The sequence below is a fragment of the Rousettus aegyptiacus genome, unplaced genomic scaffold (genome assembly GCF_014176215.1).
Source record: "Rousettus aegyptiacus isolate mRouAeg1 unplaced genomic scaffold, mRouAeg1.p scaffold_m13_p_2, whole genome shotgun sequence".
In the NCBI taxonomy this organism is placed as follows: domain Eukaryota; kingdom Metazoa; phylum Chordata; class Mammalia; order Chiroptera; family Pteropodidae; genus Rousettus; species Rousettus aegyptiacus.
Genome location: NW_023416295.1, coordinates 86,019,420 through 86,034,003, shown reverse-complemented (window position 1 = coordinate 86,034,003; position 14,584 = coordinate 86,019,420). Strand labels below are relative to the sequence as shown.

The 14,584-nt window shown below is 35.1% G+C and overlaps 1 pseudogene; it reads left to right on the top strand.

Moving 5' to 3' along the window:
* Positions 1 to 11,729: 11,729 nt before the first annotated feature.
* On the top strand, positions 11,730 to 11,848 carry LOC118613886 (annotated as a pseudogene).
* Positions 11,849 to 14,584: the final 2,736 nt, after the last annotated feature.

Genomic DNA, 14,584 nt, shown 5'->3' with positions numbered 1-14,584 from the left:
ACCAGTAGGTGCACTTGTAGGAATCTGAAAGTGAGTGCCTCCTTAAATTTCATCCCTGGATATCTTACTTTTGTCACCCTATTCCTATCCTACTTCTGTGTGCTTATACCCCAAGAATGATACAACTTTTCAATTGGCCTGGTAGGAACCATCACTATTCCCAGACCTCTGTGAGCACTGGACACTATTTCTTCTAATTCTCTCAGATGACTATACAATTTCCTCACACATGCACCAATCAATACTCCCACCCCCATGGCTTTTCAGAGTTGTCTTTCTGAACATCTCTTTCTTTATCTGTACTCTGTCCTACAACACATAACTAATTTGACCTCCTGAACTCTTAGCTTCATCTCCTCAGTGTATCCTCTGAGCTTTGCTGAATTACCTCTCCCTGAGCCACAGTTTGGAAACCCTCTAAGGCAGGGGGCCCCAATGCAGGTACCTGTCCATGGTCTGTGAGGACCCAAGATGCACAGCAGAAGGTGAGCGACAGACTACTGAACAAAGCTTCAACTGTATTTACAGCCACTCCCCAGCGCTAGCATAACTGCCTTAGCTCCACTTCAGATCATCAGGCATTAGATTTTCATAGGAGCATGAACTCTATTATGAACTACGCATGTGAGGGATCTGGGTCGTGCACTCCTTATGAGAATCTAGTGCTTGATGATCTGAGATGGAGCTGAGGCGGTAATGCTAGTACTGGGGAGCAGCTGAAAATACAGAACAACAGCAAAGAGGTTTGACTGCACAGAGACCATAATAAATTAAATTTTTGCAGTCTAATATCAAAACCCTATCAGTGAGTAACAGGTGACAATTAAGGTGTATCTAGTGGTAGGCTTTAGTGGCAAGTGAGTTAATGTACTTCAATTGTACAGCTGCATCTGGTGGCAGGCTTTAAGTCAGAATCCAACACTTATTTTAGTATGCACCGGGCCCACCCATTATTTCATTTACCACTTCCATCCACACTTCTTTCCTGCACTGTGCATTTGTCTTAGCCACAGTTTTGGTAAGCCCACAAGTTAACCCTAACCAAAATGAATTTTAAGAAGTCACTAAAGAGCTTCATTGAAAAGAGGGAGAGACTCAATGAGACAGCAGAAGACTCTACGACTGCCAACAAAAAGAGAGCTTCATTTGAAAGAAAATACCAAGAGTCCTACTGAAATTACAAGTTCATTGCAACAGATAATTCCCATTCTCCAAGCCTACTTTGTATAAAATGTGGTGACTATCTGTACAACGAAGCCATGAATACTTAAAAACTGTTTTGTTACATGAAGACCAAGCATTAAAAGACAAACCTTTGGGGTTTTTCAAAAGAAAAAAAAAACATAGAAGAAATCATTGAAGGCCACCACTTCACCAAATGTGTCTGCACTGACAGCATCATTCTTAGCGGCTAACTGCATTGCTAAAGCTAAGAAGCCCTTTAATAATGGTGAAGAGTTGATCCTGACTAATGCTAAGGACAGTCATTGTGAACTTTTAGGAAAGGCTACAGTTGAAAATGTGACACATATTTCTCTTTCAGCTAGCACCATAAGTAGATGAACTGATGAAATAGTAGAGGATATTGAGGTATAATTTTTAGAATTAATGAGTCACCATGGTGCACAATCCAGGTTGATGTTGACAGCAAGGCAATGGTGCTTGTTTTTGTGCAATATATTTCTCAGGAGGATGTGCATGAGGATGTGTTATGTGGACCTTTGTTACCAACCAACACCACGGCTACAGAACTATTCAAGTTTTGGAATGATTACGTATCAAGAAAAATGACTTGGTCATTTTGTGTCAGTATATGCACAGACTGAGAGGCTGTCATGACTAGATGGCTTTCTGGTTTTACTACTTGGATCAAAGAGGTTGCTTCTGAATGTGAGTCTATGCACTGTGTCATCCATAAAGAAATGCTGGCTAGCCAAAAAATGTCACCTGAATTTAACAATGTTTTGCAGGATGTGAGTAAAATTATCAACCACATTAAAGTACATGCCCTTAACTTGCATCTGTTTGTGCAGTTCCGTGAGATGAACACAGAGCACACACCTCTTATACACAGAAGTGAGATGGCTTTCTAAAAGCAGATCACCAGCCAGAGATTGTCACCATTGGCAACACATTTCAGTGACACAGAATGGGTAGCAAAACTTGCTTACTTGTGTAACATATTCAACCTGCTTAATCAACTCAATGTGCCACTTCACAGGAAAATGACAACTGTGTTCAAGTCTGCAGATAAAGTGGTTGCATTCAAACCCAAACTGGAATTATGGGGGTGATGAGTGAGTATAGGGATTTTTGACAAGTTTCAAACACTAGCAGAGATTTTGAAAGTGATCAAGCCAGAACCTTCTTTCTCCCAGCTGGTGCGTGATCACTTATCTCAGCTTTAGAATATTTTGAGCATTACTTTCCAACCACAAAAGATTCACAAACTGGGAAAGAATGGGACCATTTGTGAATAAGCCAGGTAAATTGACTTTGTCCATGCTAGAAGAGATCAACTGCTTGAGATCACAAATGATGATGGCCTTAAAAGTATGTTTGAGACAACTTCAAATCTCCATATGTTCTGGATTAAAGTTAAGACCAAATATCCTGAGATTGCAACAAAAACACTGAAAAGCCTGCTTCCATTTCCAACATCCTATCTTTGTGAAGCAGGGTTTTCTGCAGTGATAGCAACCAAAACGAGATTACCAAGTAGACTGCACATAAGCAACACACTCTGGGTGTCACCATCTCCCATCACCCCCAGATAGGACTATCTAGTTGCAGGAAAACAAACTCAGGGCTCCCAATGATTCTGCATCATGGTGAGTTGTATAATTACTTTACTGTATATTACAATGTAATAATAGAAATAAAGTACACAATAAATGTAATGCGTTTGAATCATCCCAAAAACATCTCCCCCAAACAGTCAGTAGAAAGATTGTCTTCCATGAAACTGGTCCTTGGTGCCAAAAATGTTGGAGACTGCTGCTCTAACATACTAAGCTAAGCAATCATCTTACTTGTGTCCCATCTATAAATAATTATCATTTGCCATCTTTCGATCTCCAGTGTCTTGAAAACCATTGTTTTGCATTTTTCCCACTATTTATTGTTGTTGATTGAGGTGGGAGGGAAAATATGATCCTTGCTACTTCATCTCAGTCAGACATAAAATATTCTATAAATGATATTCAGGAAAACATATCTATTTTTATATATTTCTACTCAATTTTATTACTTTATACATAGAAAACCTGTTTTCTGGAGGGGATCTCTGACACTCTAAGTGTCTGCTACTCATTGAGTACCCTTCTGAGTTAAGATTTGTATATTTGCCATGTACTGGGACACCCCCCATGAGAACTAGATGGGAGTTTTGACTTAAATTAGCATTCTGACATAAATATTTAGTATAAGTTACTGCTTTTTACAATAATGGGAAGAGTGGGTTATTGGAAAAACACACCAATGTATGGCAGGCTGAATGATGTTAAGTGAGCATGGTTCCCTAAGTCTACACAGTTCCTCAAGGGAGAAGAGCTGATGGTGGTTCTCTTAGACATACCCGGAGTGAGGTTCCAGCAGTTTGCAAGGAATCCCAAACAGGGATTTGTAAGTCACGTTCATTCTTCATTGTTTCACCCTGAATTACCAGCCTAATTACCTTTCATGGTTTCAAATTTGGCTTTAACATACACAGTAGCACAACCATACAGAATAATATGCAAGGTCTAGAAATATATATATATATATTTTTTTTTTTACTCTGCCACAAGATCGTCTATCCACAATGGCCACAGATTATGCAGTAATGACAAGGTATCACACAAGTACAGTCATACTGCAACTATGAAATGATAATACTTCTTTAGTTTAAGACCAAGGATATCCAGAAAAGATAATTCTGGTCATACAAGATTTGTCCAAGAAGCATGACTTACCTCAATGATCACAACCTAGGGGGTTGTCCACCTATCTAGGTGCTTGCTTATCAAGAGCAAAAGGCTCAACACATAACAGATAGCGCAAGGTAATGGGTCACACCAGTCAGACTCTTTTTTGAGTTTGAATCTGAGGCACACAACCAGAGAGCTGGCAGCAGCGGGTGCAGCTGAAACAAAGACAGAGTAATTGGCTTAGCATGTGAGCCCAGCTTGAGAACAGGAGCAAATGAACACTGACTGCTGAGAGGACAGAGCAATGATATGAATACTAGAACCGCAAGTATTGTTACTCGGCTTTAATAATCCCTGGCTGGGTGGTGGTGGAAACTATTTGCAGTAATGATGAAGTTCCTTACTTTCCTGTATATCTTATAATAAATTTAATAAAACTCCAATGTTAATTGTGGTGCATTTCTTTACCTTGCAGTATTAATAAGTATAATGTCTACTCTTTTCCTTTCACTTTCAGATGCAGAAGGTTGACTTCATTGTGTTTCCAAGCTCACAGTACACAATCATCATATGTCCATGTCACCCCACTTCCTCGAATTTTCTCCACTTTGCCCTGATCTCCATACTTCTTTCTCATAGGCACTTCATATATTTTACATATGTCTGGAGATATATACTTTGTAGACTAATTAGTGTTGTTTTGTTAATTTATTTTTAAATTATCTAAATGATATTGATATAGAACACCTTCAATTTCTCACATTTTCATCCATCATGTATTTAAGTAGCCCACATGTTGCACTTTGTACATTTAGATTATTGTTTCTAGATGGCACATGATATTCTATAATATTTCTTATATATACTATATATTAACTATACAGACTAGATTTTCTTCAGCCCTCCTCAAAAACAAACAATGCTTTAATGCTTATCTTCATGCAAGTCCCTTTATAGACTCCCTGTGCATTTTCAAAAAATGGAATTATTAGCTCTTAGGTTATGAGGACAATTAACAAAATGCACTATACTGGCCGTACCATATTTTCCTCCAACCAGCATTGCACAAAAAATGCCAATTCCCCTCCCCCCTTCACAGACCCTGAGATCATTGGTTTTTCTAATTTTCATCAATCTGATTGCAGTAATATAAGGCTTGCTACTTTTAAGATTCTCTGTCTTTAACCTTTGCCATTTTAATTATGATGTGTCAATGTGTTTTGTTGTGGGCCTCTTTGGGCCTCTTTGGGTTCATTGTGTTTAGGACTCTCTCCACTTCTTGTACATTTTCTTCACCAGGTTAGGGAAATTTTCTGTCATTCCTTCTAATAGTTCTTCAACTTGCTCTCTCTCTTCTCCTCCTTATACCCCCATAATACAAATGCTAATATGCTTGTTGTTCTACCAGAGGTCCCTGAAACAATCTTCATTATTTTGACTTTTTTTTTCTGTTCTGATTGGTCGTTTTCTGCTACATTGTCTTTAAAATTGCTGATTTGATCCTCCGCTTCATCTAATCTACCATTGATTCCCTCTAATGTATTCATCACTTCAGTTATAATATTGTTCATTTCTGACTTATCCTTTTTTGTTGTTTTTTACCCCTGTTTTTTGAGTTTCCTACTTTTTTGTTAAAGTTCTTACTAAGTTCATCTATTCTTTCCCCAAGTTCATTGAGCATCTTTACTACTAGTGTTTTGAACTCCACATCTGGTAGATTGTTTATCTCCATTTTGTTTAGTGGAGTTTTGTTCTATTCTTTCATTTGAGATATATTTCTTTATCTCCTCATTTTGGTTGATTTTCTGTGTTTGTTTCTATGTATTAGGTAGCTCTGCTAGGTTTTCCAGTCTTAGAAGAATGATCTTATGTTGTAGGTGTCCTGTGAGCCCAGTGGCATAGTTTCCTTGATTACCTGAATGAGGTGCTCTAAGTGTATTTTTTGTGTGTGCCCCCTTGTTGTAGTTGAGTCTTGAATGCTGTTTGAACATCAACGAGAGGGATTGATCTTTAAGCTGAGGACTGGGCATGACTACAACAGAGGAGCTGTTTCACAGAGGCTGGCCCTATAGAGAAGGATTCACCTTAACAAGGCTCTGGTATCTACCATTTGTGCCCTTGAGCATGTAATTCGTGGAGGTGTTTGGGGAGAGAGTAGTCTGCTGTAGTCTGAAGCCAACACAAGATATGTTTGGTCTGTTGTTACTTGGGAGGAACTGTGGTGCAGGCAGAGGTCAGCCACTCCCTGTGCCTTTCCAGGGCTACCTGGTATAAGCTACAAGGTAATCTGCTGATGGTTACAACTTGTGCTGGACTTGAAGGCAACTGGGAAATGCTAAGCTTTGAACCAAGGCTTACTGCCCACTAGGGACCAGCTTAAGGATGCTCAGCAAGAGGAATGGGGCACACTGAGGCCAGACATTGCTTGATGGGTTTTGTGAACTTGAGAGAGAGTTTAGGAAATTCTTCAGTATAAATCATGACAGGCCACTTGTTTCGAAGATCCACTAAACACATCTTGGGTGAGCCAGAAAGTTGGTTGGTGTTGGGTCTCAGGGAAACACCGGGGTGGGAAAAGAGTATCAGCCAGGCTGGGTAGGCAAAAGATTCGACAAAGGAGCAATGATGCCTGCCCAGACAGAGCTTCTCCAGCACTCATTCTGAACTCAGATAATTCAGTGCATCCACATGTCCCTGGCACTTTTTGAGTTCCTGCCCCAGACCTGGAGCTCAGAGTAAGTGAGTCTGTCAACAAATAAATCTGTTTGTGGGCCCTTTAGGAGAAATAACTGGTACTCCAGCAGCCTCCCGCCTTACCCAGAGATGATCTCTACTGGTTTTTACAGCCAGGAGTTATGGGGACATCTTTTTCTGAAACTGAAGCCCTAAGCTGGGGAGCTGGAACCCTGGCTCTTCAGCAGGACACCTTTGCATCCAAGGTATTTCTCCCAATTATTAATCGTTTCTCCGTGAGTGTGACGCCAGCCTGTTCACTGTCTCTACCCCTCCTATAAATCTCAATGTGACTTCTGATGCATAGCTTTAGTTATGGGACTTCTGTTAAGCTAGACTTTAGGCAGTTATCAGTGATGGTATTTTTGTAATTTAGTTGTAATTTTGATGTGGTCATGAGAAGAGGCAAGGACAGTGTTTTCCTTCTCTGCCATCTTGACCAGAAATTTTCACCTTCATTTTTTATTTCTTTTTTGGTCTTTTACTATTTTGCTGCCTTTTCTTGTCTTAGTTGAGCATTGTACATGATTTCATTTTCTTTTCTTTCTTTACATATTGATCACACACACACACACACACACACACACATTTACCTTTTGTACTGGTTACCCTTGAGTTTGCAAGATATATTCATAACTAATCCAAGTCAACTTTCAAATAATAGTACATTGCTTCATGGGTAACATGAGTAACTTATGATAACAAAATATTACTTATTTATTTCTCCTGTAACTTCTATCATTGCTCACATTTATTTCATTTATGTAAGCACAAATGATACATCTATAAGCATATATAATTACTTTATTTTGAAAATAATTCTGATAAATCAACTAAAAATAATAAAACTATGAATTTTTATTTTTACCTTCCATTACTTATTCTTTGATATGCTTTATTTCTTTATGTAAATCCAGGTTTCTGAGCTATATTATTTTCCTTCTCTCTAAAAAAACTTTTTTAAACATTTTTTTCAAGGCAGATCTACTGGCAACAAATTTCCTCAATTTTCATTTGTCTGGAAAAGTCTATTTCTTCTTTACTTTTCATATACAAGTTTGAGTATACAGAACTCTATCTTTGTGTTTTATTTTCAATATTTATTTATTTATTTAGCATTTTAAATGTTTCAATTCATTCTCTTCTTGTTTGCATGGTTTCTGAGAGGTCAGTTATTCTTATGTACAATGCACTTTTTCCTATATTTTTTTCCCAGGATTTTATCTTTATCTTCGATTTTTGTAGCTTAAAAATGATATACCTATGTATGATTTCTTGTCATTTTTTTTTTCTGCTAGGTGTTCTCCGACCTCACTGTATCAACAGTTTGATGTATGACATAAATTTTGGTAAATTCTTCAGATATTTCTTATGTTTCTGTCTTCTTCTCTTTCTATTATTCTTATTTTGCATATGTTACATTTTTGATACTTGCACCACAGTTTTTGAAGAACTTGCTTTTTTCCAGATTTGTTTTTTTTTCCTTTTTTTTTTTTTTTTTGGCTTTTCAGTTTGGGGGTTTTCTGTTGAACTATTCTTAATCTTAGAATTCTTTCTTTAACTGCTTCCATTCTACTAATTAGACCATGAAAGGCATTCTTGATTTCTGTTACAGTATTTTTTATCTCTAGTAGTTCTTTTTAGTTCTCTTTTAAGTTTTGTATCTCTCAGCTTACGTTGCCCATCTGTTTTTGCATGCTGCTTCCTTTATCTATTAAATCCCTTAGCATATTAATCATAGTTATCTTGAAATTCCAGTCTGATAATTCCAACATTACAACCATGTCTTTTCATGCTTATTCTGTGTCTTCAAGTTTTGGAGGGTTTCTTTTCCTTTTTCTTTCTTTCTTTTTTTTTTTTTGCCTTTTGGTGTGTGTGTGTGTGTGTGTTGTGTGTGTGTGTGTGTGTGTGTGTGATCTCCAAATAAAATGCTTCCAAGAATAAAAACAGCTATAATTAGGCCTTCAGCAATGTGGTGGTGAGCTATATGGGGTGGGAAAATGTTCTATAGTCTTACAATTATTTCTCTGCCTTTCAATGAGCTTGTGTCTCTGGACTTTGAATTTCATAAATATTTCTCAACTTTTTTCTCCCCTCTTAGGTGGGAGAAGATGGTTAGAGTAGGCTGTAATTGTGTAGTCCCTTTCTTCCATGTGGAAACCTAGAGCTGTCTAGAGTTGAGTATTTTCCTTTCCCCATGTCAGTTAGGCTCTGATAATAGTCCATTAACTTTGGCTCTAGTTAACTAGTTTCTCTTAAAGGTAGGCCTTTTTATGAAAGACACATTGTTCTGACATATTTTGAAATGGTTCCTTTCCTCCTTTCTCTATCGGAAGCCTGAGGAGACCTTCCTCTGATATTTACTGTGAGAATTTGGTTGAGCTCCTGTGAGATTTGGAAAATCTCACAAAATTGTGGGAACCCCTCATGGCTGAGGCTTCCTAGAGTTTTTACATCTCAAGAGTTTCCTGCCCTGAGCCTATTAGTCACAGTCTCGGTTTCCTGTTCTAGTACTATTATTAAAGAGTCTTCTGCTGGTGAGTCTCTGCTCTGCTGAGGCCCCACTTCGTCTATCTGCCTGCCTTACTCTCCAATCTTCAAAGCAGTGATTTGCTCTCTATTCTCATTTTCATATGGATACTAAAATGAGTTCTTGATTTTTTCAGTTTATTTAGCTTTTTACTTGTTAAGACTAAATGGAGACTTCCCAGCTCCTTACACATCGACCTAGAAACTGGTAGTCCCTTATACAAACTTTTAATGAGAAGACAGTAAATAAGTTATTGAAAATAAAGACACATCTACTATAAAGACAGTGAATAAAATACATGACTTGACTCATACTTTTAGTGTTTTAAATGTAAAAATAGGGAGAGAATCTGTAGTCATTCATTCATTCAAGAATTGTTGATAGAATGCAGTGTCTGTGCCAGACACGATCTCAGCATGGGGAGATGTTTCTAGCCCAGTGTTGGAAGGCTGGAATGAGTCGTGTATCTTGCAGATTAGAAAAAGTATGTGCTGATTTACAAATATTACTAGCCAGATGTGGCTGGGTTTTACCACAATAGCTCTCTCTACAAATTACAATAGATATTCCCACAAAGTCAAGTTTTCTTATGTGGATTGTATATGATTTAACTTGATTTTTCTTGAACTCAAATGGATAGATATACTAGATGGCAAGAATCTGTCTAGTATTGATACTTATTTGAAAATTTCTAATAATACACAAGTAGAAAGTGAAAAGATACACAGGATAAGCTTTCTTCACATAAATGAGAAAAAATCGCAATCCTCAGTTGAATGCTAAACATTTCAATGGGAATAAAGTAAGTAAGAGGAGACAAAGGAAACAATATGGGTCTGTTGGGGGAAAACATAGCAGGCAAAAGTACCTTAAAAATTAATCTGTGCGTGTGTTTCAGAAAGAAACAGAATAAACAGCTGGCTCAGAAGGTATATTTGATGTTGAATGATGATTAATTATACTTTTGAAATAAGATTAATGACTAAAATTTGTAATAACTTTCTCTATTAAAAAAAAGCTAGAAAACTTTATTGTTTTTAAAAGACACTTAAATAGGCAATTCTATAAAAGAGAAAATTCAAATGAATAATAAACATGTGAGCAATTTTTCTTTTTTTAATTCACTAAGATTGAGAGAAAAGTTCTAGATCAATGAAAATTAGAAAAACCAATGATCCCAGGTCTGTGAAGGTGGTTAGCAATTGGCATTTTTGTGCAATGTTGGTGGGAGGAAAATATGGTACAGCTAGTAGAGAGCATTTTGTTAATTGTCCTCATAACCTAAGAGCTAACAATTCCAATTCAAAAGCAAGTGAAAAGCAGTAAGTGAGCTACAAAGGAGTGCCCATAAGATAGGCAACTGACTTCAACAGAAACTTCAAGCCAGAAGGGATTGGCGCAAAGTTTTCAAAGTGGTGAAAAGCAACTACCCACAACCAAGATTACTCAACACAGCAAAGCTATTATTTAGAATCAAAGGACGGATAAAGAGCTTCTCAGGCAAGAAAAAGCTAAAGGAGTTTATCAGCACCAACCAGCATTATAAGAAATATCAAAGGGACTTTATACCTATCAATTACTTAAATGTAATGGATTGCGATCACCCATCAAAAGACATAGAGTGGTTGAATGGGTAAGAAAACAAGACCCATACATATGCTGACTATAAGATATCCACTTCAGATTGAAAGACACACAGAATGAAAACAGAGGAATGGAAAACAATATTTTATGCAAATGGAATAAACAAAAAAACTGGAGTAGCAATACTTATGTCAGACAAAATAGTCTTTAAAATAAAGCTATAATAAGACACAGAGAGGGATCCAGCAATTCCACTTGAGATATATATCCAAAAAAACCCAAAACACCAATTCAAAAAGACATAGCCAGCCCTATTCTTCGCAGCATTATTTACAATAGCCAAGATATGGAAGCAACCTTGGTGTTCATCGATAGGCAAACTGATAAAAAAAAAAAAAAAAAGATATATATACAATTGAATATTACTTTGACATAAAAAAGAGTGAAATCTTGCCAATTGCAACAACATGGATGGGTATTATGCTAAGTGATATGACAGAGAAAAATAAAGACTATATGATGTTACTTATACATAGAATCTAAATACCAATATAAACAATACATACAAAAACTATCTCATAGATACAGAGAACGTTTGAAGGTTGCCATAGGGGAGGGAATTGGGAGGATGAGCAAAAAGAGGGGAAGGGATTAAGAAGTGCAAATTGTCAGTTATAAAAACAGTCACAGAGATGTAAAGTATCACATAGATAATATAGTCAATAATATTGTAATCACTACGTTTGGTGTTAGATGGTACTAGAATTATCGGGATGATCACTTCGTAAGTTATAAATCTCTGATTACTATGTTGTAAACCTGAAACTAACATAATATTGTATGTCAAATATACTTTACAAATAAAATTTATTTTTTAAAATGTTTTTTTTAAAAAAAAACATAAGGAAACAAGTAGAAACAAATAACGAGAATTTGTGGTGGATATTGATTCAACAATATTAATACTCGCTTTAGTCTACAGCCATGCAACCCTGAACAAGCCTGATCCTCTCTGATCTCAGAAGCTAAGCAGGGTCGGGCCTGTTTTGTACTTGGATGGGAGACTATCTAGGAAGGCCAGGTGTTGTAGGCATTAAATAATAAGGAATTGTAAGCTGACAAGGTCCTCGCAATCTGTGAGGTCAACCAAGGGTTGCCTCACCTAAATATATATACACACACACACACACATATATATCAATAATATATATTTAATTATATATTAATAATATATATTTAATTATATATGCATATTATTATATTAATAATCACTTTGGATAGCAATCATTTAAATGTAGCAATTAAAAGATAGGAATTGTTAGAACCAATTTAAAAAAGACACAGCAATGAGCTTTCTATAAGAAATTCACTTTAAATATAAAGATACACATAGATTAAAAGTAAATGGATGGAAATAAATATACTATGTTAATAATAATAAAAAGAAAGCTGAAATAGCTATATTGATTTCAGACAGAGAAAACTTCAAAGCAAGGAAAGTTACCGGGGATAAAGAAGGGTACTACATAATGATAAGGGTGTCAATACTCCAAGAAGACAGAATCCTTAACACGTATGCATAAAAATACAGTATCAAACTATATGAGGCAAAACTCATAAAGGGGAAATGAAAAGAAATAAATCCATTATCATATTTGAAGACTTCAACATCTCTCTATCAGAAATAAACAGATTTAGCAAGAAAAAATAACTAAAGACTTAACAGAATTCAACAACACCATTAATCAATGGGATGTAATTAGCATCAATAAGCTACTTAATCCAAAAGAAGCAGAAGACACAGTCTAATCTCACATGGAATGTTCAGCAAGATAGACTACATTCTGGATTATAAAGAATAGAAATCAAACATTTTTTGCTCTCAGAACACAATGAATTAAACTAAAAATCAATCTAAAGAAAAAATAATTGAAAGATACAAAAATATGTGATCAAGCATCACATTTCTAAGAAAAACACCTGAGCCAAAGATAAAATCTCAAGAGTAATTTTAAAATATTTTTAACTAAATAAAAATAAAAGCAAAATTTATCAAAGTTTGTAGGAAGCAGTAATATAGTGCTTACAGGGAAATTTATATCATTAGATGCACATGTTAGAAAAGCAGAAATATCCAAAATCAATTATCTAAGCTTCCAATTTAGGATACTTAGAAGAGAAAGGCATATTAAATGCAAAGTCAATAGAAAAAAATAGAAAGATTTAGAGCACTGATGAATAAAATAGAAAATAGGAAATAGAGAAAAATTTAGAAAGCCAAGAATAATTTCTTTTAAAAAAATCAATAAAATGATATCTCTAGATAGGAAACAAGAAAGAAAAAGAGAGAACACAAATTACTATTATACATAACAGAGAAGGCATCTCTACAGATCCTATGTACATTAAAAAGATAATAAAGGAATATTATGAAAAACTTTACACCCACAAATTTGATAACCTAGATTAAATAGACCAATTACTTAAAGACACAATTTGCCAAAACTCACAGGAAAGATAGATAATCTGCATAGGTTCCTATCTATTGAATAAATTTAATTAATAATTAATAACCTTAACTGAAAGCACTAGACCCAAATAGGTTCATTGGTGGATTCTACCAAACATTTTAGAAAAAAATTATACTAATTCTAAACAACCTCTTTCAGAGAATATAAGCAGAAAGAACACTTTCTAACTCATTTTATAAAGCCAGCATTTTTCTAATAATGAAAAAAATACATTAAAAAAGACTATACACCAATATATCTTACAGATATAGGTAAAAATCTTCAACAAAATATTAACGCATTGAACTGAAATTTTTTTTAAAAATGTACACCACAAACAAGTGGAATTTATTCCAGGTATGAATGGCCGATTTCAAAATTCAGAAATCAAGTAATGCAATCTATCACATCAATAGACCAAAAAAGAAGTCACATAATTATATCAATAGATATAGAAAAATGCATTTGAAAAAATCCAATTATGGTAATCAGGATAAATCCTCTCAGTAAACTTGGGATAGAATGAAACTTCCTCAACTTAAGAAAGATTATCTACAAAAAACCTATATGTAACATCATACTTAAGTTTGAGAAACTTAAATCTTCCCAACTAATTTCAGATACAAGAAATGTCTGTCCCTTTTCACTGCTCTTTTCAATTGGATATTTTAGCTAATGCAATAAAAAAAATGCACACAAAAAAAGGAAGTAAAAAGTATACATATTGGTAAAGAAGATATAAAAGTCTCTTTGTGTACAGGTGACATGATCATCTATGTAAAAAATCCAAAAGAATTAACAACATCAGCAATACAACAAATAAAACAAAACTCCTGGAACTAAGGAGTGATTATAGTAAGGTTGCAGGATACAAGGTTAATATGCAAAAGTCAATTTCTTTCCTACTTAGCATCAATAAACAAGTGAAATTTGAAATTGAACGCACAATAGCATTTTATATACCGTTAGCACCCTCAAATAATGAATTCTTTAGGAATAAATCTAAGAAATTTAGAAAATATATTGAAAATCTATATGAGAAAACTATGAAACCAATGAATGAAATCAAAGAACTAAATAACTGTAGAGATAATTTGTGTTCATTGATAGGAAGATTTAACATTATCAGATATCAATTCTTCCTGACTTGATCTATAGATTCAATGCAATCCTTATCAAAATCCTAGCAAATTATTTTTAGATATCAATGAACTAATTCTAAAGTTTAAATGAAGAGACAAAAAAACAATAGTCAATGAAAATTTGAATGAGAAGAATAAATTCAGAGGGCTGACAACTTAAAGAATTACTATGAAGTT